We start from the raw sequence: 25,104 nt of genomic DNA, 5'->3' as shown, positions 1-25,104 counted from the left end.
GCATGATATTTTCGATCGGTGAATGGGGCCAGCCGGCCTGCCGGATCAAACAGTTTCGAGATTTGCGACAAAAACGTGCGCTTTGTAAAATGGAGCTCCTCCTCCACGCTATTTACGACAAAGAGGAAGTCGTCGGTGGTGGCCTTCCAGTGAATGCCCAGTGTGTTGGTCCAACTGACTTCTTCCAGATCCAACAAGCCAGCACGCAACAGGTGCTCTTCCGGGAGACTCCGCAAAAGCTCCTTCTCGTTTGCCATCCATTACCGTAGCGGAAAACCGGCAGCTTCAAAGGCCGTCTGGAGGACAGCGTGCGCTGCCTTGAATGCGCTCCAGCCAGGACATCGTCCATGTACATGAACTCATTCACGATTCGGCTGGCAAGTGGATACTGCACTTGTGAGTCTTCTGCGAGCCGCTGAAGTACTCGGATGGCCATGAAGGGCGAAAGTTCATCCCATTCATAGTCGCTCAAGTCCCCGTCTGGATTGCGAAACAGGATTCTCTGAAACGGGGTGTGTGCCGTATCGACTCGTATTTGTCGATACATTTTTTGGATGTTGGTGCAGAAAGCATAAAGAAGAACCGCCACGTCAGTACCTGCATGATCAGGTCAGACTGAAGGACCGATCCAAGATGTAGGACATCGTTTAAATTCTCACCATTGGAGGAGGGACTGGAAGCATTGAACACCACGCGGAGCTTGGTCGTGCTGCTGTCTGACTTGATGACTGCCAGGTGAGGGAGGTAGTAATTGCAGTGGCTCGTAGGCGGAGGGCCTCGGCGCATGTGCCCCAAATCCAGGTATTCATTTATGACCGCTTCATATTGCGCCTTCAATGGCCCGTTCCGTTTTAAACGCGCGTCATTCCTCAAAAACTCCGCCAGAGCGGTCGATCTCGAATGGCCGAACTCGACCTTTTGCGGATCCTTGAAAGGAAGCGAGACCATGTATCTCCCATCCGCCTGTCTTCTGGTTGTGCGCTGGAACAGCTGTTCGCAGACTAAGTCTTCTGTCTTGGAACGGCTGGCTGGCACATCCTGCACCTCCCAAAACTTTGTGAGCAATTGGTCAATCGTTGGCTCATTTTCCAGTGCCACACGGGTCGCGAACGATGAGATGGACGTTTTGCCAGCGGCTGCCACCGGACCAGTGAGGATGCAGCCGAACGCGGTCTCCTGAGCGCGTAGGGAGTTACATATATTGGACTTGGATCCAGCCAAAAATATCGAAGGCAAGATATCAGGGACGACGAGCACGCCTACTGGCAAATTGATGTAAAAAGTGGCAAATCTGGCATATTTCTCAGTTCCTCTTGCGGGAACAAGCAAGACGGTATATCTCCGGTTAAGTGTGGTAGGACAAAAGCCGATGTCTCTATCTCGACCATTGGCTGGGTAGGCGAGACCAGCTTAAAAGTGCATACCTTAGTGGTATGGCCCGAGACCGACATATTCAGCCCGGAAACCTGGGCTTGAATTCTCTTAAAGGGAAGTTTGTTCCCTCGGATCCTGAATTAATTAGAGCACGCGCTCTGTAAACTGTGCCCATGTGGAGAATTTTAACGATGGCCGTGCTTAAGAGAACGTCTCGGGTATGCGAGGAAAAATACGTCTGTACATTAGGAGGAGTGGACTGTGGAACAGGTGTACTGACTCGTGCAGTGCCTCAGCTGGTGCCCTCTGGCGAAGCAGTTCAGGCACAGCTTTGGCTTCTTAATCACACCGGAATGCTCCTTTACCGTCATGGCCAGAAAACGCGGGCACAGACGAATCGGGTGCTTCCTTCTGGGATGGATGTTGCATGTCTGCGCCTTAACACTGACCTTGGCCTCAAACGGGCTGACCATCCGCACAGACGGCTCCTTTTGAGCTGACTTAAGCGCGCGAACGCTCGTGCTCGCTCTCACATCGCTTATCGCTTCGAGAGTGCGATAGGGATCCGACAGGAACTCGTTCATATCGGACCAGAGAGGAATCTCAGTTTTATCCTTAACGGTGTAACGCAGTTAAATTCTGCGCCACAAATTATTATTAACATATTGAATTCACTATTTTATATTTTTCTATATTGCACATTTTGTTACTAGATTTAAAATTTCACTTTGTACTAGACTTAAGATTCCATTATTACTGAATTACTAGATTTAAGATTTCCTATTTTTTCACCACGCTGCATACAAGTAGAGTTACGAAGCAATGATCTTTTGAATAGAGGGAGAATAAACGGGCCGGCATCACCGCCCACGCTTGCATAGGGATTGTAGAAAAAAGGGAATAGGGTCACACAAACAAAGGCTAGAAGGGCGAGCAAACGCGGAAGCTCGCTATATTCTCCGCCAAACCATCAAGCAAGGCAGGCGTACTTCGACACCAGCTTCCAGCAATCGAGCAAAGGAGTTACCCTAAGTTAACTAATCTGAGTAAGTCTATGTAATCATGTAGCAATCGTGGTGCAGCGTAGGGCCAACAGTGCTTATATTATAAATAAAAGGCAGTGTTCAGCGCGCATCGATCTATTTCTTGCATATTTCTCCCTGTGCGTGAGTACAGTTTATATACAGTGGACATTAGCCGTGGTATATAAACTATAGCCCTCTGAGCTGAGTCTTGGTAGTTATATTTGCTAGGCCAGAAACATGCAAATACAACACCAAAACCATATGGATGTCGTGAGATCGGCGGATCAGATTAGCGACATTTTACAGTTGCTGGGCCATTAACCATTTGTAAGACGGCAGCAGACTGGTAGGCGCGTCGAATTTGCACTTACCGGGCATCAACCAGTGAGTACAAATTCCACGTGTCGCTGCCAATTGTCCCCTACAGTGTGCATCGAGCCCTTTGGTCGAAAGGTCCCGCAACTTACAAATTTCTTGGAAGGAATCCTGGACAGCTGAGCCATTACCCCAGGTGGAAAAATACCTTCTTTACAAGTGGCGCCGGAGTAGGGACCTTGGCGACAAAGCGAAAAAAAAATAATAAAGGGAAATATGGATTAAAGCCCCATAATCGATGAACGCTGTAGGTTAGGTAATTGTCATTGAAGCTGCACCCCAGAAAATTTGGCACATGCAGAATTTAATGCACTTGGAAAAAGCCAAAGCACGGACTTAGCACACGTGCAAAAAAAAAAACCAACATTGCCGCCGCGCTCTCGCTGCTTCGCTCAGCTTAACGGCTAGCGACACGCGCTGAGCAGGGAAGCCGACATCGGCTGCGGTCTCTAACGATCCCTCTCGCGCTCTCTTGAAGCCGACGCCGCCGTCGTGCAGGGCAGAGACAACCAGTAAAAAAAACAAGTGAAACAAGCAAAATTGACAGGAGGACAAGAAATTGAAATGTACAACACGCGAAAACAAAATCTATACACAGTGAAATAATTAAAATAAATAAGCGCAACCACAAGCAAAGCAGTACAGTGAACACAGCGAGACAACATGAAACAGTGAAATATGTCAACACAAGAAAATATATTCTTTTTTTTACGTATTTTGTCCTGTGTGCATATAAATCTGAAAGTGGGCATACAAGCAACACAGGGAACATATGTATGTACATACATGCAGCTATACAACATTAAGCCAACCAGAAAAAGAACAACAGGTATACCAACAAACAACATAGCAACGCAGTACTGTGAGCCTAAAAACACAACAAAAGCAACAGTGATAAATAAAGAATAACAACCGAAATGTGCGAACGAAAAGTGCAGTGACGTCATCAGTAATGTGCAGGGTCGTCAGTGATGTGCTGTACCATCAGTGATGCGCAAAGCCGTCAGTGATGTGCGCCGTCCGGAACTGGTGAACGGAACCGGGTCGCTACTACCATTACTTTTTTTTGTTTTATTTTTTTCCCTGTGCAAATGCGACAACAATAAACTACAAAGTAAATAAGTATAAGTAAATAAATAAAATATAAATAAATAGAACAAATCCAATGAAACACAACGATACAAAGCAAACAGCATAAGAACAGTGAAACAAAACAATACAACGATACAACGCAAACAAGCATAGAAACAGTGAAACAAAAACCAAGCAACAAACAATAAGAAGACAATAAGAAAGCAAAAGAAAGTGAACAAAGATGAATCCAGAAATTCAGGGTAAGTACGTTCGAGTAGTCACTAAAAACCCAGGGGTGGGAACCGGCTGGATTTATGGAACTTGAGGAGTTCTCAGTCGAGTTCGGGTTCAACAAGGCGAACCAGCGATTTGAAGCAGAACTGCGCAAAGTCCGTACCGGCCCCAGTTCCTGAGTCTGGACAATTGCCGCGCACATCGATGACGAGTGCGCCGCGTGATTTCCAGATACCTGGAACTGCTTCGCCTGCATACCTCTCGCCCGTTAATGATCGACTGTTCCCAAATTGGCAACCAAAACCAAATCCATCGAATGCAAGTCGCGCAATACGCTTCGATGAACCCAACCAGAACAGGTCCGCGGCAGGCAACGCTATGGCCTCAATGGCACCATATAATACAAGTCCAGAGCGCATACAAAAAATGGGGACTTCGTTTTAATGGGCGTACAGACCCACTGGCATTTATCGAACAACTCGAAGAAAGGGCTGTATCCTACGACCTCGAGTTCGACGACCTACCACGCGCCATGCCAGAGGCTCTAACTGAGAAAGCTGCGCTCTGGTTCCGCACAAGCCGGCTACAGAATGCAACATGGGCAACCTTCCGAAGAGAATTTTTAGAATTTTTCCTGCCCTCCAAATATTTTCAGCGGTTAGAGGACGAGATAAGAACTCACTTCCAAGTTGAGGGGGAGAGTTTCAAAGATTTCGTGGTAGAGCTGCGCCCACTCATGCACCTGCAGGGTACACCGAAGCCCAAGAATTAGATCGTATCTATGAAAATACTTTGCCAGAATTTCAGCTATATGTACGCCGCCATGAATTCCGGACGCTGCCGCAACTTATCCAACTCATCGGAGACTTAGAAAGTGTCAAGTAGCGTGGTCAGAGGCGCACACCCATGGCCGCACCCTTCGTCACCACTTCGCCAAGGAGGCCGCACACGCCTGGAGCTGCAACATATGGCTGCGACAACAACACGAGACCAACAACGTTCGAGACGCCGTGCAATCCTTTCCGACAGCGACCGATGCCATAGCTCGAACCACCAACGATGAAGTTGGCAGTGCCTAGGATGTCGCATGTTCCGGGCGGCGCTCGACGAGCATGCAGGAATTGTGGCCAGCAGGGCCATTTCCAGGATCAGTGCCGTAACAGGCGGGAATGTGGTCGGCGAGGCGTACGAACTCTTGTCTGCTGCACACAGTGAGCATCAGGAAACGAGCAGCGTCTCCGCTCAACAGGGGATCCAGCGGGGACGGTACATGGCACTCCCCAGTCCTAGACAACAAAAGTAATCAAGGATGGCCTGCGAGTTGCGATGCGCCGAACGCGGTGCGCATGGCTGCAGCTCCGACCCAAATACCATTACCCACTACTACTACATCGACTAATACGACTACGGAAGCCAGTCCACAAGACACTACTGATGTGGCTAAAGAACACGAGGAATCTGACTACGACTCGGTGACGCGACAAGAAGCAGCAGAACCACGGCCGCCGATTATGAAGCCCAAGACCCAGGGAGTTATAGTCCAAGAATTCCGGTCGGATACTTTCGATTAATCTATGTATTATCTAGAATTAAACCCAGGAAACCATGTCAGCTAAGTTTTAATAGAATGTGCTAGACGTACCTATTGAACGATTCCAGATGTCCAGGTCCACGGAAGGGCAGATATCGCGCAGCGCGCATCGATCTATTTCTTGCATATTTCTCCCTCTGCGTGAGTACAGTCTATATACAGTGGACATTAGCCGTGGTATATAAACTATAGCCCTCTGAGCTGAGTCTTGGTAGTTATATTTGCTCGGCCAGAAATATGCAAATACAACACCAAAATCATATGGATGTCGTGAGATCGGCGGATCAGACTGGCGACATTTTACAGTTGTAAGACGGCAACAGACTGTTAGGCGCGTCGGATTTGCACTTACCGGGCATCAACCAGTGAGTACAAATTCCACGTGTCGCTGCCAATTGTCCCCTACAGTGTGCATCGAGCCCTTTGGTTGCAAGGTCCCGCAACTTACAAATTTCTTGGAAGGAATCCTGGACAGCTGAGCCATTACCCCAGCTGGAAAAATAACTTCTTTACAACGGATTGTTCCCATAAAGAAAGGATCACCTGTGGGAGTCTGGTGGAGCAGAAGAAGACTAAGCCGCTATCCCAATTTTCGGTACTTATTTTTGCGTTCTCCACAGCTGTTGTGCACCTTTGAACGGCGGTCTGAAGTTCCTTAATAGCGGAGCCACACTCTGAAGAAATTGGTTGGATGCTGCCAGTGACCTTTAATTGACTATTGACGAGGAGCCGTTTGTTTTCGAAACGGTCAGTCAGGTCTTTCCAGGCAGTAGCAAAGCCACTATTAGTGAGAGGTGACTTCGAAACAATGACCTTCACTTCGCCATTAGTTTTGGCATTAAGGTGGAATAGCTTTTCAACGTCTGATAGTAAGAATGTAAGTAAGAATGTGTAATTGCAAATATAAGCACATGTATGTGGATGTATGTTTAATGTGGATTTAAACTATATATATGCATGTAAGCATGTGTGGAATTATGTTTATTGTATGGATGTCAAATATGTAGATGTATAATGTGTAATGGATGTAATGTTGAAGTGTATAAATATATGTATGTATAAGTGATCGCTCAGATCAAGCAAAATTGCCGATAGGCTAAAGTACAAATGGTCCCTCGTCGCGACGGTCCAAACGAAGATGTATCTAAGTGGTTTTTAGACTTATATACAATTAAGCACTGACTTGCACTGAAGCGCACCGAAAGAAAGAACACGAAAAAGAACTGCACGAAACGACTTCCAATTTTTAAGTGTTTATTGCTAGCCATGCAAGGCTTAGCATACGCATACCAAATGTGTGGACCTTATGTTAACAGCGAGAGAGCAAGAGAATACAAACTAATTTAAAGCTGCTACATTGAAATGAGCGCACTTAGAATTATTGCCTACAACAACTTAAATCTATAATTCAAATGACTTAAATCTATAATTCAAATTACTTAGTCTACAATTCAAATGTTTTCCAACAACCTTAAATCTATGAAATGACCAAACATCGGCCGCATTGAAGCAATTCGCTTCAAGAAAGCTCGATAGGCAGGCGGCAAGCGATGAATTGCCCTCATAAAGTCTCCCGCCATCGTCCTTACTATTTCCACGCGCAATTTTCCAGTGTTGCAAGTAGGTCAGCCTGCCGTCTCTCACGCGTTGCCATGACCCGACTGGCAGCGGCACGAGCGTTCCGCCTACGAGTAGGTGAGCTGGAGTTATCGAGTGGAGTGAGGTGGAGTTATTGCCAGCTCGTCCACCCAGCAGCTTGTCGCTTCCTATTGCCTTGAGGAGGAGTCCCTTTGCCGACTTTACGGCCGTTTCCCATAGGCCGCCGAAATGCGGCGCTCGAGGGGGAATAAACTCGAAAGGTATGCCCTTGGTGGCAGCATACGACGTGATTGCATCCTGGTTGCTGGTAAAAGTGGCCTGGAACTCCTCCAGCAAGCGCGCTGCAGTCACAAAGTTATTGGCATTGTCGCTATAGATTCGACTGACTGCTCCACGGTCACCCACAAACCTGGAGAGACATATAAGAAAGGAATTAGCAGTCAAGTCGGAAATCAATGTGGACAGATTTTGACGTAAAACACAGAAAAACGGCAACGTACATCTTAACTGACGCTCTGCCACGTATTCCCAGCGTGACATGAATTGGAGCACAAAAGTCCATTCCGCTGACTTCAAACGTCCAACATCCATGTAGCCGATCAGCGGGTAAATTTCCCATTATTTGGTTGGCTAGTATTGGCTTGCATCGAAAACAATGCACACACTGCCGAACCCCTGCGTTGCAGGCTTGCCTAGCGTTTACCAGCCAAGTATTCTGGCGAAGAATAACCAAGAGCGCTCGAGGGCCTGCATGGCAATTGGTAAGGTGCAAGTACCGCTTGCACTTAACAAATCGCCATCCTTTTGGCATGAATAATAGGAATTTCCATTGTGGGGCAACGGCGCTTTGAGTAAACGGCCGCCAACTCGTACCAGCATCAAAGTTCGCTTTCCTTACTGATTAGGACTCAGAAATGGATTAAGCTTCTGGTACGACGGTTGCAGGATCACCCACTTGTCCAATTTGACTATTTCGACTGCAAAAGCAGTATGCTGAATTACGTGCACAATGGCCAAAAAAGCGAAGTGCAATTCAGCCGAAGTTGTACAATTGATTTGTGTCCTGACCCCTTTCCGTTTATAAATCGGAAAATGTACGACACTATGCGGAGAATTTTCAAATACGACGACGACATTTCAATAAAATCCAAAATTGGATTTGAAGCATTATCGGCCGCGATGAGAACCGTTGCATTCTTCCACTTCTCCAGCACTGATTGCTCTTTGGTCAACTTAATGTGTGAATTAGTTGGCCAAAGGTTCTGGTCATATTGTAAAAACTTTGGACCATCAAACCAATGCGAATCAATCAATTATGCAATGGTACAACCACGCGAAGCTATGTCAGCTGGATTTTCTGCAGTCGGTACATGGCCCCAAGTGGCGTCTGATGTCAATTCCTGTATGGTAGCAACTCTATTGGCGACAAATGTATTCAAATGTGAAGGATGAGTTTTCAACCAATGCAGGACTACCTCTGAATCAGACCAAAACACGATTTGGTCAATAGGAACATGGAGAAGATGCCGAACTTTCTCTCACAAATTTGCGAGCAAGTGTGCTGCGCACAATTCTAAGTGTGGCACCGACTTTGTTTTCAGACGCGCTACCTTCGCCTTTGCAGTCAGCAAATTCACGTTTACTGTGTGCTCTCGCTCAATTTGGAGGTAAATACAGCATCCATAAGCCCTTGTCGATGCGTCAGAAAAGTCATGAACGTGGCATTTTTTGGCTTAAGTGACTCCGCCGTATCGGGGAATGCGTATCGCCTCAATTTCACGAAATGACTGCGCAATTGACTGCAAGTCTGGCAGCAAATGGTCAGGTATTTGGTCATCCCAAGCAGATTTTTGAAGCCAAATTTCTTGCATCAGAATTTTTAGTTGAGTGATAATCGGATATAAACGATCAAATCGAGCGCTTGGTGGGGGCAATGTCTATAGACATGTTCGATATTGAATATTTAAAAGCGTATCCATGCGGGCTTCAAATGAGCCCTAACGTCTTCGTGTCCTCCTGATGGCCGATCACCATTTCGTTAGAAGGCCACGCTTTAAATGTTTCACCATTTGATGCCCATTTCGTTAGAGTGGAACCGAACGATTCGAGCACTGAGACTATCTCATTTCATAGCATTCGCAATTCTTCCACTGTATCTGCTTCAGATAGCAGATCATCTACGTAGAAATCGCTAGCAAGCGACTTTGATTCCAAAGGATGCGAAATTCAGGCATGTACTTTAAGCAACGAATTGCCAGAAAAGGTGCCGAAGTAGTACCATATGTTACCGTATTTAAACGATACAATTGGAGTGGTTCAGTGGAGTTTCTTCTCCAAATAATAAGCTGTAATTGCGATGGGATTCATTGATTTCGACCTGCCGGTACATTTTTGCAATGTTCGCCGACAACGCAATTGGATGAAACCGAAATCGCAACAATGTTGAATATAGACATGGCTGTATGGTTGGGCTAACCATCATTATGTCATTTAAAGACAATTGTGACGACATCTAGCTCGACGCGTCGAAAACAACTCTGAACTTTGTTGATGTGCTTTGTGGTCTTAGCACGCATTGGTACGGGATAAAATAATGCGGCTCTCTCGGTACACTGTTCTCAATGGCACTTATATGGCCCATCGAAATGTACTCCTTCATGGAGGTAATGTACATAGATTGTGTATCAGGCTGTTTTGCCATTCTCCTTTCCAAAGCCAAGAACCGGCCAGATGAGACTATTTTATTCCTAGACAAATAGCTTTGATTTAACGATCGAGCGGTTGGCATAAATCCTCGAGCTGAACCCTCCAAGAGTGTGCCGACTGGAAATGGCACTACAGTCTGTCCCGTATGTTGTCGGTTGACGGTGTCCAGCTAAGATCAGAGACCAGAGCCACACAACCTAACTCCTCAATAGTTACGTTGTCTGGCTATGGTCTCTGATCATGGCTTCGAGGTGAGGGCTGGATCAAAGCACGGACTTAGCACACGTGCAAAAAAAAAACCAACATTGCCGCCGCGCTCTCGCTGCTTCGCTCAGCTTAACGGCTAGCGACACGCGCTGAGCAGGGAAGCCGACATCGGCTGCGGTCTCTAACGATCCCTCTCGCGCTCTCTTGAAGCCGACGCCGCCGTCGTGCAGGGCAGAGGCAACCAGTAAAAAAAACAAGTGAAATAAGCAAAATTGACAGGAGGACAAGAAATTGAAATGTACAACACGCGAAAACAAAATCTATACACAGTGAAATAATTAAAATAAATAAGCGCAACCACAAGCAAAGCAGTACAGTGAACACAGCGAGACAACATGAAACAGTGAAATATGTCAACACAAGAAAATATATTCTTTTTTTTACGTATTTTTTCCTGTGTGCATATAAATCTGAAAGTGGGCATACAAGCAACACAGTGAACATATGTATGTACATACATGCAGCTATACAACATTAAGCCAACCAGAAAAAGAACAACAGGTATACCAACAAACAACATAGCAACGCAGTACTGTGAGCCTAAAAACACAACAAAAGCAACAGTGACAAATAAAGAATAACAACCGAAATGTGCGAACGAAAAGTGCAGTGACGTCATCAGTAATGTGCAGGGTCGTCAGTGATGTGCTGTACCATCAGTGATGCGCAAAGCCGTCAGTGATGTGCGCCGTCCGGAACTGGTGAACGGAACCGGGTCGCTACTACCATTACTTTTTTTTGTTTTATTTTTTTCCCTGTGCAAATGCGACAACAATAAAATACAAAGTAAATAAGTATAAGTAAATAAATAAAATATAAATAAATAGAACAAATCCAATGAAACACAACGATACAAAGCAAACAGCATAAGAACAGTGAAACAAAACAATACAACGATACAACGCAAACAAGCATAGAAACAGTGAAACAAAAACCAAGCAACAAACAATAAGAAGACAATAAGAAAGCAAAAGAAAGTGAACAAAGATGAATCCAGAAATTCAGGGTAAGTACGTTCGAGTAGTCACTAAAAACCCAGGGGTGGGAACCGGCTGGATTTATGGAACTTGAGGAGTTCTCAGTCGAGTTCGGGTTCAACAAGGCGAACCAGCGATTTGAAGCAGAACTGCGCAAAGTCCGTACCGGCCCCAGTTCCTGAGTCTGGACAATTGCCGCGCACATCGATGACGAGTGCGCCGCGTGATTTCCAGATACCTGGAACTGCTTCGCCTGCATACCTCTCGCCCGTTAATGATCGACTGTTCCCAAATTGGCAACCAAAACCAAATCCATCGAATGCAAGTCGCGCAATACGCTTCGATGAACCCAACCAGAACAGGTCCGCGGCAGGCAACGCTATGGCCTCAATGGCACCATATAATACAAGTCCAGAGCGCATACAAAAAATGGGGACTTCGTTTTAATGGGCGTACAGACCCACTGGCATTTATCGAACAACTCGAAGAAAGGGCTGTATCCTACGACCTCGAGTTCGACGACCTACCACGCGCCATGCCAGAGGCTCTAACTGAGAAAGCTGCGCTCTGGTTCCGCACAAGCCGGCTACAGAATGCAACATGGGCAACCTTCCGAAGAGAATTTTTAGAATTTTTCCTGCCCTCCAAATATTTTCAGCGGTTAGAGGACGAGATAAGAACTCACTTCCAAGTTGAGGGGGAGAGTTTCAAAGATTTCGTGGTAGAGCTGCGCCCACTCATGCACCTGCAGGGTACACCGAAGCCCAAGAATTAGATCGTATCTATGAAAATACTTTGCCAGAATTTCAGCTATATGTACGCCGCCATGAATTCCGGACGCTGCCGCAACTTATCCAACTCATCGGAGACTTAGAAAGTGTCAAGTAGCGTGGTCAGAGGCGCACACCCATGGCCGCACCCTTCGTCACCACTTCGCCAAGGAGGCCGCACACGCCTGGAGCTGCAACATATGGCTGCGACAACAACACGAGACCAACAACGTTCGAGACGCCGTGCAATCCTTTCCGACAGCGACCGATGCCATAGCTCGAACCACCAACGATGAAGTTGGCAGTGCCTAGGATGTCGCATGTTCCGGGCGGCGCTCGACGAGCATGCAGGAATTGTGGCCAGCAGGGCCATTTCCAGGATCAGTGCCGTAACAGGCGGGAATGTGGTCGGCGAGGCGTACGAACCCTTGTCTGCTGCACACAGTGAGCATCAGGAAACGAGCAGCGTCTCCGCTCAACAGGGGATCCAGCGGGGACGGTACATGGCACTCCCCAGTCCTAGACAACAAAAGTAATCAAGGATGGCCTGCGAGTTGCGATGCGCCGAACGCGGTGCGCATGGCTGCAGCTCCGACCCAAATACCATTACCCACTACTACTACATCGACTAATACGACTACGGAAGCCAGTCCACAAGACACTACTGATGTGGCTAAAGAACACGAGGAATCTGACTACGACTCGGTGACGCGACAAGAAGCAGCAGAACCACGGCCGCCGATTATGAAGCCCAAGACCCAGGGAGTTATAGTCCAAGAATTCCGGTCGGATACTTTCGATTAATCTATGTATTATCTAGAATTAAACCCAGGAAACCATGTCAGCTAAGTTTTAATAGAATGTGCTAGACGTACCTATTGAACGATTCCAGATGTCCAGGTCCACGGAAGGGCAGATATCGCGCAGCGCGCATCGATCTATTTCTTGCATATTTCTCCCTCTGCGTGAGTACAGTCTATATACAGTGGACATTAGCCGTGGTATATAAACTATAGCCCTCTGAGCTGAGTCTTGGTAGTTATATTTGCTCGGCCAGAAATATGCAAATACAACACCAAAATCATATGGATGTCGTGAGATCGGCGGATCAGACTGGCGACATTTTACAGTTGTAAGACGGCAACAGACTGTTAGGCGCGTCGGATTTGCACTTACCGGGCATCAACCAGTGAGTACAAATTCCACGTGTCGCTGCCAATTGTCCCCTACAGTGTGCATCGAGCCCTTTGGTTGCAAGGTCCCGCAACTTACAAATTTCTTGGAAGGAATCCTGGACAGCTGAGCCATTACCCCAGCTGGAAAAATAACTTCTTTACAACGGATTGTTCCCATAAAGAAAGGATCACCTGTGGGAGTCTGGTGGAGCAGAAGAAGACTAAGCCGCTATCCCAATTTTCGGTACTTATTTTTGCGTTCTCCACAGCTGTTGTGCACCTTTGAACGGCGGTCTGAAGTTCCTTAATAGCGGAGCCACACTCTGAAGAAATTGGTTGGATGCTGGCAGTGACCTTTAATTGACTATTGACGAGGAGCCGTTTGTTTTCGAAACGGTCAGTCAGGTCTTTCCAGGCAGTAGCAAAGCCACTATTAGTGAGAGGTGACTTCGAAACAATGACCTTCACTTCGCCATTAGTTTTGGCATTAAGGTGGAATAGCTTTTCAACGTCTGATAGTAAGAATGTAAGTAAGAATGTGTAATTGCAAATATAAGCACATGTATGTGGATGTATGTTTAATGTGGATTTAAACTATATATATGCATGTAAGCATGTGTGGAATTATGTTTATTGTATGGATGTCAAATATGTAGATGTATAATGTGTAATGGATGTAATGTTGAAGTGTATAAATATATGTATGTATAAGTGATCGCTCAGATCAAGCAAAATTGCCGATAGGCTAAAGTACAAATGGTCCCTCGTCGCGACGGTCCAAACGAAGATGTATCTAAGTGGTTTTTAGACTTATATACAATTAAGCACTGACTTGCACTGAAGCGCACCGAAAGAAAGAACACGAAAAAGAACTGCACGAAACGACTTCCAATTTTTAAGTGTTTATTGCTAGCCATGCAAGGCTTAGCATACGCATACCAAATGTGTGGACCTTATGTTAACAGCGAGAGAGCAAGAGAATACAAACTAATTTAAAGCTGCTACATTGAAATGAGCGCACTTAGAATTATTGCCTACAACAACTTAAATCTATAATTCAAATGACTTAAATCTATAATTCAAATTACTTAGTCTACAATTCAAATGTTTTCCAACAACCTTAAATCTATGAAATGACCAAACATCGGCCGCATTGAAGCAATTCGCTTCAAGAAAGCTCGATAGGCAGGCGGCAAGCGATGAATTGCCCTCATAAAGTCTCCCGCCATCGTCCTTACTATTTCCACGCGCAATTTTCCAGTGTTGCAAGTAGGTCAGCCTGCCGTCTCTCACGCGTTGCCATGACCCGACTGGCAGCGGCACGAGCGTTCCGCCTACGAGTAGGTGAGCTGGAGTTATCGAGTGGAGTGAGGTGGAGTTATTGCCAGCTCGTCCACCCAGCAGCTTGTCGCTTCCTATTGCCTTGAGGAGGAGTCCCTTTGCCGACTTTACGGCCGTTTCCCATAGGCCGCCGAAATGCAGCGCTCGAGGGGGAATAAACTCGAAAGGTATGCCCTTGGTGGCAGCATACGACGTGATTGCATCCTGGTTGCTGGTAAAAGTGGCCTGGAACTCCTCCAGCAAGCGCGCTGCAGTCACAAAGTTATTGGCATTGTCGCTATAGATTCGACTGACTGCTCCACGGTCACCCACAAACCTGGAGAGACATATAAGAAAGGAATTAGCAGTCAAGTCGGAAATCAATGTGGACAGATTTTGACGTAAAACACAGAAAAACGGCAACGTACATCTTAACTGACGCTCTGCCACGTATTCCCAGCGTGACATGAATTGGAGCACAAAAGTCCATTCCGCTGACTTCAAACGTCCAACATCCATGTAGCCGATCAGCGGGTAAATTTCCCATTATTTGGTTGGCTAGTATTGGCTTGCATCGAAAACAATGCACACACTGCCGAACCCCTGCGTTGCAGGCTTGCCTAGCGTTTACCAGCCAAGTATTCTGGCGAAGAATAACCAAGAGCGCTCGAGGGCCTGCATGGCAATTGGTAAGGTGCAAGTACCGCTTGCACTTAACAAATCGCCATCCTTTTGGCATGAATAATAGGAATTTCCATTGTGGGGCAACGGCGCTTTGAGTAAACGGCCGCCAACTCGTACCAGCATCAAAGTTCGCTTTCCTTACTGATTAGGACTCAGAAATGGATTAAGCTTCTGGTACGACGGTTGCAGGATCACCCACTTGTCCAATTTGACTATTTCGACTGCAAAAGCAGTATGCTGAATTACGTGCACAATGGCCAAAAAAGCGAAGTGCAATTCAGCCGAAGTTGTACAATTGATTTGTGTCCTGACCCCTTTCCGTTTATAAATCGGAAAATGTACGACACTATGCGGAGAATTTTCAAATACGACGACGACATTTCAATAAAATCCAAAATTGGATTTGAAGCATTATCGGCCGCGATGAGAACCGTTGCATTCTTCCACTTCTCCAGCACTGATTGCTCTTTGGTCAACTTAATGTGTGAATTAGTTGGCCAAAGGTTCTGGTCATATTGTAAAAACTTTAGACCATCAAACCAATGCGAATCAATCAATTATGCAATGGTACAACCACGCGAAGCTATGTCAGCTGGATTTTCTGCAGTCGGTACATGGCCCCAAGTGGCGTCTGATGTCAATTCCTGCATGGTAGCAACTCTATTGGCGACAAATGTATTCAAATGTGAAGGATGAGTTTTCAACCAATGCAGGACTACCTCTGAATCAGACCAAAACACGATTTGGTCAATAGGAACATGGAGAAGATGCCGAACTTTCTCTCACAAATTTGCGAGCAAGTGTGCTGCGCACAATTCTAAGTGTGGCACCGACTTTGTTTTCAGACGCGCTACCTTCGCCTTTGCAGTCAGCAAATTCACGTTTACTGTGTGCTCTCGCTCAATTTGGAGGTAAATACAGCATCCATAAGCCCTTGTCGATGCGTCAGAAAAGTCATGAACGTGGCATTTTTTGGCTTAAGTGACTCCGCCGTATCGGGGAATGCGTATCGCCTCAATTTCACGAAATGACTGCGCAATTGACTGCAAGTCTGGCAGCAAATGGTCAGGTATTTGGTCATCCCAAGCAGATTTTTGAAGCCAAATTTCTTGCATCAGAATTTTTAGTTGAGTGATAATCGGATATAAACGATCAAATCGAGCGCTTGGTGGGGGCAATGTCTATAGACATGTTCGATATTGAATATTTAAAAGCGTATCCATGCGGGCTTCAAATGAGCCCTAACGTCTTCGTGTCCTCCTGATGGCCGATCACCATTTCGTTAGAAGGCCACGCTTTAAATGTTTCACCATTTGATGCCCATTTCGTTAGAGTGGAACCGAACGATTCGAGCACTGAGACTATCTCATTTCATAGCATTCGCAATTCTTCCACTGTATCTGCTTCAGATAGCAGATCATCTACGTAGAAATCGCTAGCAAGCGACTTTGATTCCAAAGGATGCGAAATTCAGGCATGTACTTTAAGCAACGAATTGCCAGAAAAGGTGCCGAAGTAGTACCATATGTTACCGTATTTAAACGATACAATTGGAGTGGTTCAGTGGAGTTTCTTCTCCAAATAATAAGCTGTAATTGCGATGGGATTCATTGATTTCGACCTGCCGGTACATTTTTGCAATGTTCGCCGACAACGCAATTGGATGAAACCGAAATCGCAACAATGTTGAATATAGACATGGCTGTATGGTTGGGCTAACCATCATTATGTCATTTAAAGACAATTGTGACGACATCTAGCTCGACGCGTCGAAAACAACTCTGAACTTTGTTGATGTGCTTTGTGGTCTTAGCACGCATTGGTACGGGATAAAATAATGCGGCTCTCTCGGTACACTGTTCTCAATGGCACTTATATGGCCCATCGAAATGTACTCCCTCATGGAGGTAATGTACATAGATTGTGTATCAGGCTGTTTTGCCATTCTCCTTTCCAAAGCCAAGAACCGGCCAGGTGAGACTATTTTATTCCTAGACAAATAGCTTTGATTTAACGATCGAGCGGTTGGCATAAATCCTCGAGCTGAACCCTCCAAGAGTGTGCCGACTGGAAATGGCACTACAGTCTGTCCCGTATGTTGTCGGTTGACGGTGTCCAGCTAAGATCAGAGACCAGAGCCACACAACCTAACTCCTCAATAGTTACGTTGTCTGGCTATGGTCTCTGATCATGGCTTCGAGGTGAGGGCTGGATCAAAGCACGGACTTAGCACACGTGCAAAAAAAAAACCAACATTGCCGCCGCGCTCTCGCTGCTTCGCTCAGCTTAACGGCTAGCGACACGCGCTGAGCAGGGAAGCCGACATCGGCTGCGGTCTCTAACGATCCCTCTCGCGCTCTCTTGAAGCCGACGCCGCCGTCGTGCAGGGCAGAGGCAACCAGTAAAAAAAACAAGTGAAACAAGCAAAATTGACAGGAGGACAAGAAATTGAAATGTACAACACGCGAAAACAAAATCTATACACAGTGAAATAATTAAAATAAATAAGCGCAACCACAAGCAAAGCAGTACAGTGAACACAGCGAGACAACATGAAACAGTGAAATATGTCAACACAAGAAAATATATTCTTTTTTTTACGTATTTTTTCCTGTGTGCATATAAATCTGAAAGTGGGCATACAAGCAACACAGGGAACATATGTATGTACATACATGCAGCTATACAACATTAAGCCAACCAGAAAAAGAACAACAGGTATACCAACAAACAACATAGCAACGCAGTACTGTGAGCCTAAAAACACAACAAAAGCAACAGTGATAAATAAAGAATAACAACCGAAATGTGCGAACGAAAAGTGCAGTGACGTCATCAGTAATGTGCAGGGTCGTCAGTGATGTGCTGTACCATCAGTGATGCGCAAAGCCGTCAGTGATGTGCGCCGTCCGGAACTGGTGAACGGAACCGGGTCGCTACTACCATTACTTTTTTTTGTTTTATTTTTTTCCCTGTGCAAATGCGACAACAATAAACTACAAAGTAAATAAGTATAAGTAAATAAATAAAATATAAATAAATAGAACAAATCCAATGAAACACAACGATACAAAGCAAACAGCATAAGAACAGTGAAACAAAACAATACAACGATACAACGCAAACAAGCATAGAAACAGTGAAACAAAAACCAAGCAACAAACAATAAGAAGACAATAAGAAAGCAAAAGAAAGTGAACAAAGATGAATCCAGAAATTCAGGGTAAGTACGTTCGAGTAGTCACTAAAAACCCAGGGGTGGGAACCGGCTGGATTTATGGAACTTGAGGAGTTCTCAGTCGAGTTCGGGTTCAACAAGGCGAACCAGCGATTTGAAGCAGAACTGCGCAAAGTCCGTACCGGCCCCAGTTCCTGAGTCTGGACAATTGCCGCGCACATCGATGACGAGTGCGCCGCGTGATTTCCAGATACCTGGAACTGCTTCGCCTGCATACCTCTCGCCCGTTAATGATCGACTGTTCCCAAATTGGCAACCAAAACCAAATCCATCGAATGCAAGTCGCGCAATACGCTTCGATGAACCCAACCAGAACAGGTCCGCGGCAGGCAACGCTATGGCCTCAATGGCACCATATAATACAAGTCCAGAGCGCATACAAAAAATGGGGACTTCGTTTTAATGGGCGTACAGACCCACTGGCATTTATCGAACAACTCGAAGAAAGGGCTGTATCCTACGACCTCGAGTTCGACGACCTACCACGCGCCATGCCAGAGGCTCTAACTGAGAAAGCTGCGCTCTGGTTCCGCACAAGCCGGCTACAGAATGCAACATGGGCAACCTTCCGAAGAGAATTTTTAGAATTTTTCCTGCCCTCCAAATATTTTCAGCGGTTAGAGGACGAGATAAGAACTCACTTCCAAGTTGAGGGGGAGAGTTTCAAAGATTTCGTGGTAGAGCTGCGCCCACTCATGCACCTGCAGGGTACACCGAAGCCCAAGAATTAGATCGTATCTATGAAAATACTTTGCCAGAATTTCAGCTATATGTACGCCGCCATGAATTCCGGACGCTGCCGCAATTTATCCAACTCATCGGAGACTTAGAAAGTGTCAAGTAGCGTGGTCAGAGGCGCACACCCATGGCCGCACCCTTCGTCACCACTTCGCCAAGGAGGCCGCACACGCCTGGAGCTGCAACATATGGCTGCGACAACAACACGAGACCAACAACGTTCGAGACGCCGTGCAATCCTTTCCGACAGCGACCGATGCCATAGCTCGAACCACCAACGATGAAGTTGGCAGTGCCTAGGATGTCGCATGTTCCGGGCGGCGCTCGACGAGCATGCAGGAATTGTGGCCAGCAGGGCCATTTCCAGGATCAGTGCCGTAACAGGCGGGAATGTGGTCGGCGAGGCGTACGAACCCTTGTCTGCTGCACACAGTGAGCATCAGGAAACGAGCAGCGTCTCCGCTCAACAGGGGATCCAGCGGGGACGGTACATGGCACTCCCCAGTCCTAGACAACAAAAGTAATCAAGGATGGCCTGCGAGTTGCGATGCGCCGAACGCGGTGCGCATGGCTGCAGCTCCGACCCAAATACCATTACCCACTACTACTACATCGACTAATACGACTACGGAAGCCAGTCCACAAGACACTACTGATGTGGCTAAAGAACACGAGGAATCTGACTACGACTCGGTGACGCGACAAGAAGCAGCAGAACCACGGCCGCCGATTATGAAGCCCAAGACCCAGGGAGTTATAGTCCAAGAATTCCGGTCGGATACTTTCGATTAATCTATGTATTATCTAGAATTAAACCCAGGAAACCATGTCAGCTAAGTTTTAATAGAATGTGCTAGACGTACCTATTGAACGATTCCAGATGTCCAGGTCCACGGAAGGGCAGATATCGCGCAGCGCGCATCGATCTATTTCTTGCATATTTCTCCCTCTGCGTGAGTACAGTCTATATACAGTGGACATTAGCCGTGGTATATAAACTATAGCCCTCTGAGCTGAGTCTTGGTAGTTATATTTGCTCGGCCAGAAATATGCAAATACAACACCAAAATCATATGGATGTCGTGAGATCGGCGGATCAGACTGGCGACATTTTACAGTTGTAAGACGGCAACAGACTGTTAGGCGCGTCGGATTTGCACTTACCGGGCATCAACCAGTGAGTACAAATTCCACGTGTCGCTGCCAATTGTCCCCTACAGTGTGCATCGAGCCCTTTGGTTGCAAGGTCCCGCAACTTACAAATTTCTTGGAAGGAATCCTGGACAGCTGAGCCATTACCCCAGCTGGAAAAATAACTTCTTTACAACGGATTGTTCCCATAAAGAAAGGATCACCTGTGGGAGTCTGGTGGAGCAGAAGAAGACTAAGCCGCTATCCCAATTTTCGGTACTTATTTTTGCGTTCTCCACAGCTGTTGTGCACCTTTGAACGGCGGTCTGAAGTTCCTTAATAGCGGAGCCACACTCTGAAGAAATTGGTTGGATGCTGGCAGTGACCTTTAATTGACTATTGACGAGGAGCCGTTTGTTTTCGAAACGGTCAGTCAGGTCTTTCCAGGCAGTAGCAAAGCCACTATTAGTGAGAGGTGACTTCGAAACAATGACCTTCACTTCGCCATTAGTTTTGGCATTAAGGTGGAATAGCTTTTCAACGTCTGATAGTAAGAATGTAAGTAAGAATGTGTAATTGCAAATATAAGCACATGTATGTGGATGTATGTTTAATGTGGATTTAAACTATATATATGCATGTAAGCATGTGTGGAATTATGTTTATTGTATGGATGTCAAATATGTAGATGTATAATGTGTAATGGATGTAATGTTGAAGTGTATAAATATATGTATGTATAAGTGATCGCTCAGATCAAGCAAAATTGCCGATAGGCTAAAGTACAAATGGTCCCTCGTCGCGACGGTCCAAACGAAGATGTATCTAAGTGGTTTTTAGACTTATATACAATTAAGCACTGACTTGCACTGAAGCGCACCGAAAGAAAGAACACGAAAAAGAACTGCACGAAACGACTTCCAATTTTTAAGTGTTTATTGCTAGCCATGCAAGGCTTAGCATACGCATACCAAATGTGTGGACCTTATGTTAACAGCGAGAGAGCAAGAGAATACAAACTAATTTAAAGCTGCTACATTGAAATGAGCGCACTTAGAATTATTGCCTACAACAACTTAAATCTATAATTCAAATGACTTAAATCTATAATTCAAATTACTTAGTCTACAATTCAAATGTTTTCCAACAACCTTAAATCTATGAAATGACCAAACATCGGCCGCATTGAAGCAATTCGCTTCAAGAAAGCTCGATAGGCAGGCGGCAAGCGATGAATTGCCCTCATAAAGTCTCCCGCCGTCGTCCTTACTATTTCCACGCGCAATTTTCCAGTGTTGCAAGTAGGTCAGCCTGCCGTCTCTCACGCGTTGCCATGACCCGACTGGCAGCGGCACGAGCGTTCCGCCTACGAGTAGGTGAGCTGGAGTTATCGAGTGGAGTGAGGTGGAGTTATTGCCAGCTCGTCCACCCAGCAGCTTGTCGCTTCCTATTGCCTTGAGGAGGAGTCCCTTTGCCGACTTTACGGCCGTTTCCCATAGGCCGCCGAAATGCGGCGCTCGAGGGGGAATAAACTCGAAAGGTATGCCCTTGGTGGCAGCATACGACGTGATTGCATCCTGGTTGCTGGTAAAAGTGGCCTGGAACTCCTCCAGCAAGCGCGCTGCAGTCACAAAGTTATTGGCATTGTCGCTATAGATTCGACTGACTGCTCCACGGTCACCCACAAACCTGGAGAGACATATAAGAAAGGAATTAGCAGTCAAGTCGGAAATCAATGTGGACAGATTTTGACGTAAAACACAGAAAAACGGCAACGTACATCTTAACTGACGCTCTGCCACGTATTCCCAGCGTGACATGAATTGGAGCACAAAAGTCCATTCCGCTGACTTCAAACGTCCAACATCCATGTAGCCGATCAGCGGGTAAATTTCCCATTATTTGGTTGGCTAGTATTGGCTTGCATCGAAAACAATGCACACACTGCCGAACCCCTGCGTTGCAGGCTTGCCTAGCGTTTACCAGCCAAGTATTCTGGCGAAGAATAACCAAGAGCGCTCGAGGGCCTGCATGGCAATTGGTAAGGTGCAAGTACCGCTTGCACTTAACAAATCGCCATCCTTTTGGCATGAATAATAGGAATTTCCATTGTGGGGCAACGGCGCTTTGAGTAAACGGCCGCCAACTCGTACCAGCATCAAAGTTCGCTTTCCTTACTGATTAGGACTCAGAAATGGATTAAGCTTCTGGTACGACGGTTGCAGGATCACCCACTTGTCCAATTTGACTATTTCGACTGCAAAAGCAGTATGCTGAATTACGTGCACAATGGCCAAAAAAGCGAAGTGCAATTCAGCCGAAGTTGTACAAGTGATTTGTGTCCTGACCCCTTTCCGTTTATAAATCGGAAAATGTACGACACTATGCGGAGAATTTTCAAATACGACGACGACATTTCAATAAAATCCAAAATTGGATTTGAAGCATTATCGGCCGCGATGAGAACCGTTGCATTCTTCCACTTCTCCAGCACTGATTGCTCTTTGGTCAACTTAATGTGTGAATTAGTTGGCCAAAGGTTCTGGTCATATTGTAAAAACTTTGGACCATCAAACCAATGCGAATCAATCAATTATGCAATGGTACAACCACGCGAAGCTATGTCAGCTGGATTTTCTGCAGTCGGTACATGGCCCCAAGTGGCGTCTGATGTCAATTCCTGTATGGTAGCAACTCTATTGGCGACAAATGTATTCAAATGTGAAGGATGAGTTTTCAACCAATGCAGGACTACCTCTGAATCAGACCAAAACACGATTTGGTCAATAGGAACATGGAGAAGATGCCGAACTTTCTCTCACAAATTTGCGAGCAAGTGTGCTGCGCACAATTCTAAGTGTGGCACCGACTTTGTTTTCAGACGCGCTACCTTCGCCTTTGCAGTCAGCAAATTCACGTTTACTGTGTGCTCTCGCTCAATTTGGAGGTAAATACAGCATCCATAAGCCCTTGTCGATGCGTCAGAAAAGTCATGAACGTGGCATTTTTTGGCTTAAGTGACTCCGCCGTATCGGGGAATGCGTATCGCCTCAATTTCACGAAATGACTGCGCAATTGACTGCAAGTCTGGCAGCAAATGGTCAGGTATTTGGTCATCCCAAGCAGATTTTTGAAGCCAAATTTCTTGCATCAGAATTTTTAGTTGAGTGATAATCGGATATAAACGATCAAATCGAGCGCTTGGTGGGGGCAATGTCTATAGACATGTTCGATATTGAATATTTAAAAGCGTATCCATGCGGGCTTCAAATGAGCCCTAACGTCTTCGTGTCCTCCTGATGGCCGATCACCATTTCGTTAGAAGGCCACGCTTTAAATGTTTCACCATTTGATGCCCATTTCGTTAGAGTGGAACCGAACGATTCGAGCACTGAGACTATCTCATTTCATAGCATTCGCAATTCTTCCACTGTATCTGCTTCAGATAGCAGATCATCTACGTAGAAATCGCTAGCAAGCGACTTTGATTCCAAAGGATGCGAAATTCAGGCATGTACTTTAAGCAACGAATTGCCAGAAAAGGTGCCGAAGTAGTACCATATGTTACCGTATTTAAACGATACAATTGGAGTGGTTCAGTGGAGTTTCTTCTCCAAATAATAAGCTGTAATTGCGATGGGATTCATTGATTTCGACCTGCCGGTACATTTTTGCAATGTTCGCCGACAACGCAATTGGATGAAACCGAAATCGCAACAATGTTGAATATAGACATGGCTGTATGGTTGGGCTAACCATCATTATGTCATTTAAAGACAATTGTGACGACATCTAGCTCGACGCGTCGAAAACAACTCTGAACTTTGTTGATGTGCTTTGTGGTCTTAGCACGCATTGGTACGGGATAAAATAATGCGGCTCTCTCGGTACACTGTTCTCAATGGCACTTATATGGCCCATCGAAATGTACTCCTTCATGGAGGTAATGTACATAGATTGTGTATCAGGCTGTTTTGCCATTCTCCTTTCCAAAGCCAAGAACCGGCCAGATGAGACTATTTTATTCCTAGACAAATAGCTTTGATTTAACGATCGAGCGGTTGGCATAAATCCTCGAGCTGAACCCTCCAAGAGTGTGCCGACTGGAAATGGCACTACAGTCTGTCCCGTATGTTGTCGGTTGACGGTGTCCAGCTAAGATCAGAGACCAGAGCCACACAACCTAACTCCTCAATAGTTACGTTGTCTGGCTATGGTCTCTGATCATGGCTTCGAGGTGAGGGCTGGATCAAGGTGTCATGCGACCCGTCCCGAAGATCAGCCGTACAAGAAGCGATAACTAGGGTCGCAGTGGAGGTGCTGATGGACAATCCTGGTGAACCTCCTCAGTGCACCGATGCTAGATGGTACCAGGGCGGTGTTAAGCTCATAGCTTGTGACGACGAGAGGTCGGCTGAGCTATATAAGCAGGCGATCAGCAGAAAGGGGTATACCCGGGTGCACAGCTAACGGTGGTTGATGCAAAGGACATACCATCCCGTCCGAGGGCCAGTGCCTGGATGACGGCTAAGCACGGTGAGCCCGCGAAGATTTTCGAACTCATCCAACTATTCAACACGAGGGTCAACACCCAGGGTTAGAAAGTCATAAAAACGGAGGCGACACAAAAAGCTACAATGCAGGTCGTCCACATGCTCAACAATGAGTGCGTAGAGCAGTTGAATGTGGCGGAATGTCGTATCAACAAGCCGCCCAGTGAGGACGAAATGGACGTCGACGCAGAAGAAGACTCCTCTGGGGATCTGCGTGACGACATCTCGACCGACTCCGATTACGGAAACACGCTGGGCAAGCTCTATTCCGAG

This window comes from Scaptodrosophila lebanonensis, unplaced genomic scaffold (assembly GCF_003285725.1).
Source record: "Scaptodrosophila lebanonensis strain 11010-0011.00,11010-0021.00 unplaced genomic scaffold, SlebRS2 tig00000147-arrow-arrow-pilon, whole genome shotgun sequence".
Taxonomy (NCBI): Eukaryota; Metazoa; Arthropoda; class Insecta; order Diptera; family Drosophilidae; genus Scaptodrosophila; species Scaptodrosophila lebanonensis.
This window is presented reverse-complemented; position numbering follows the sequence as displayed.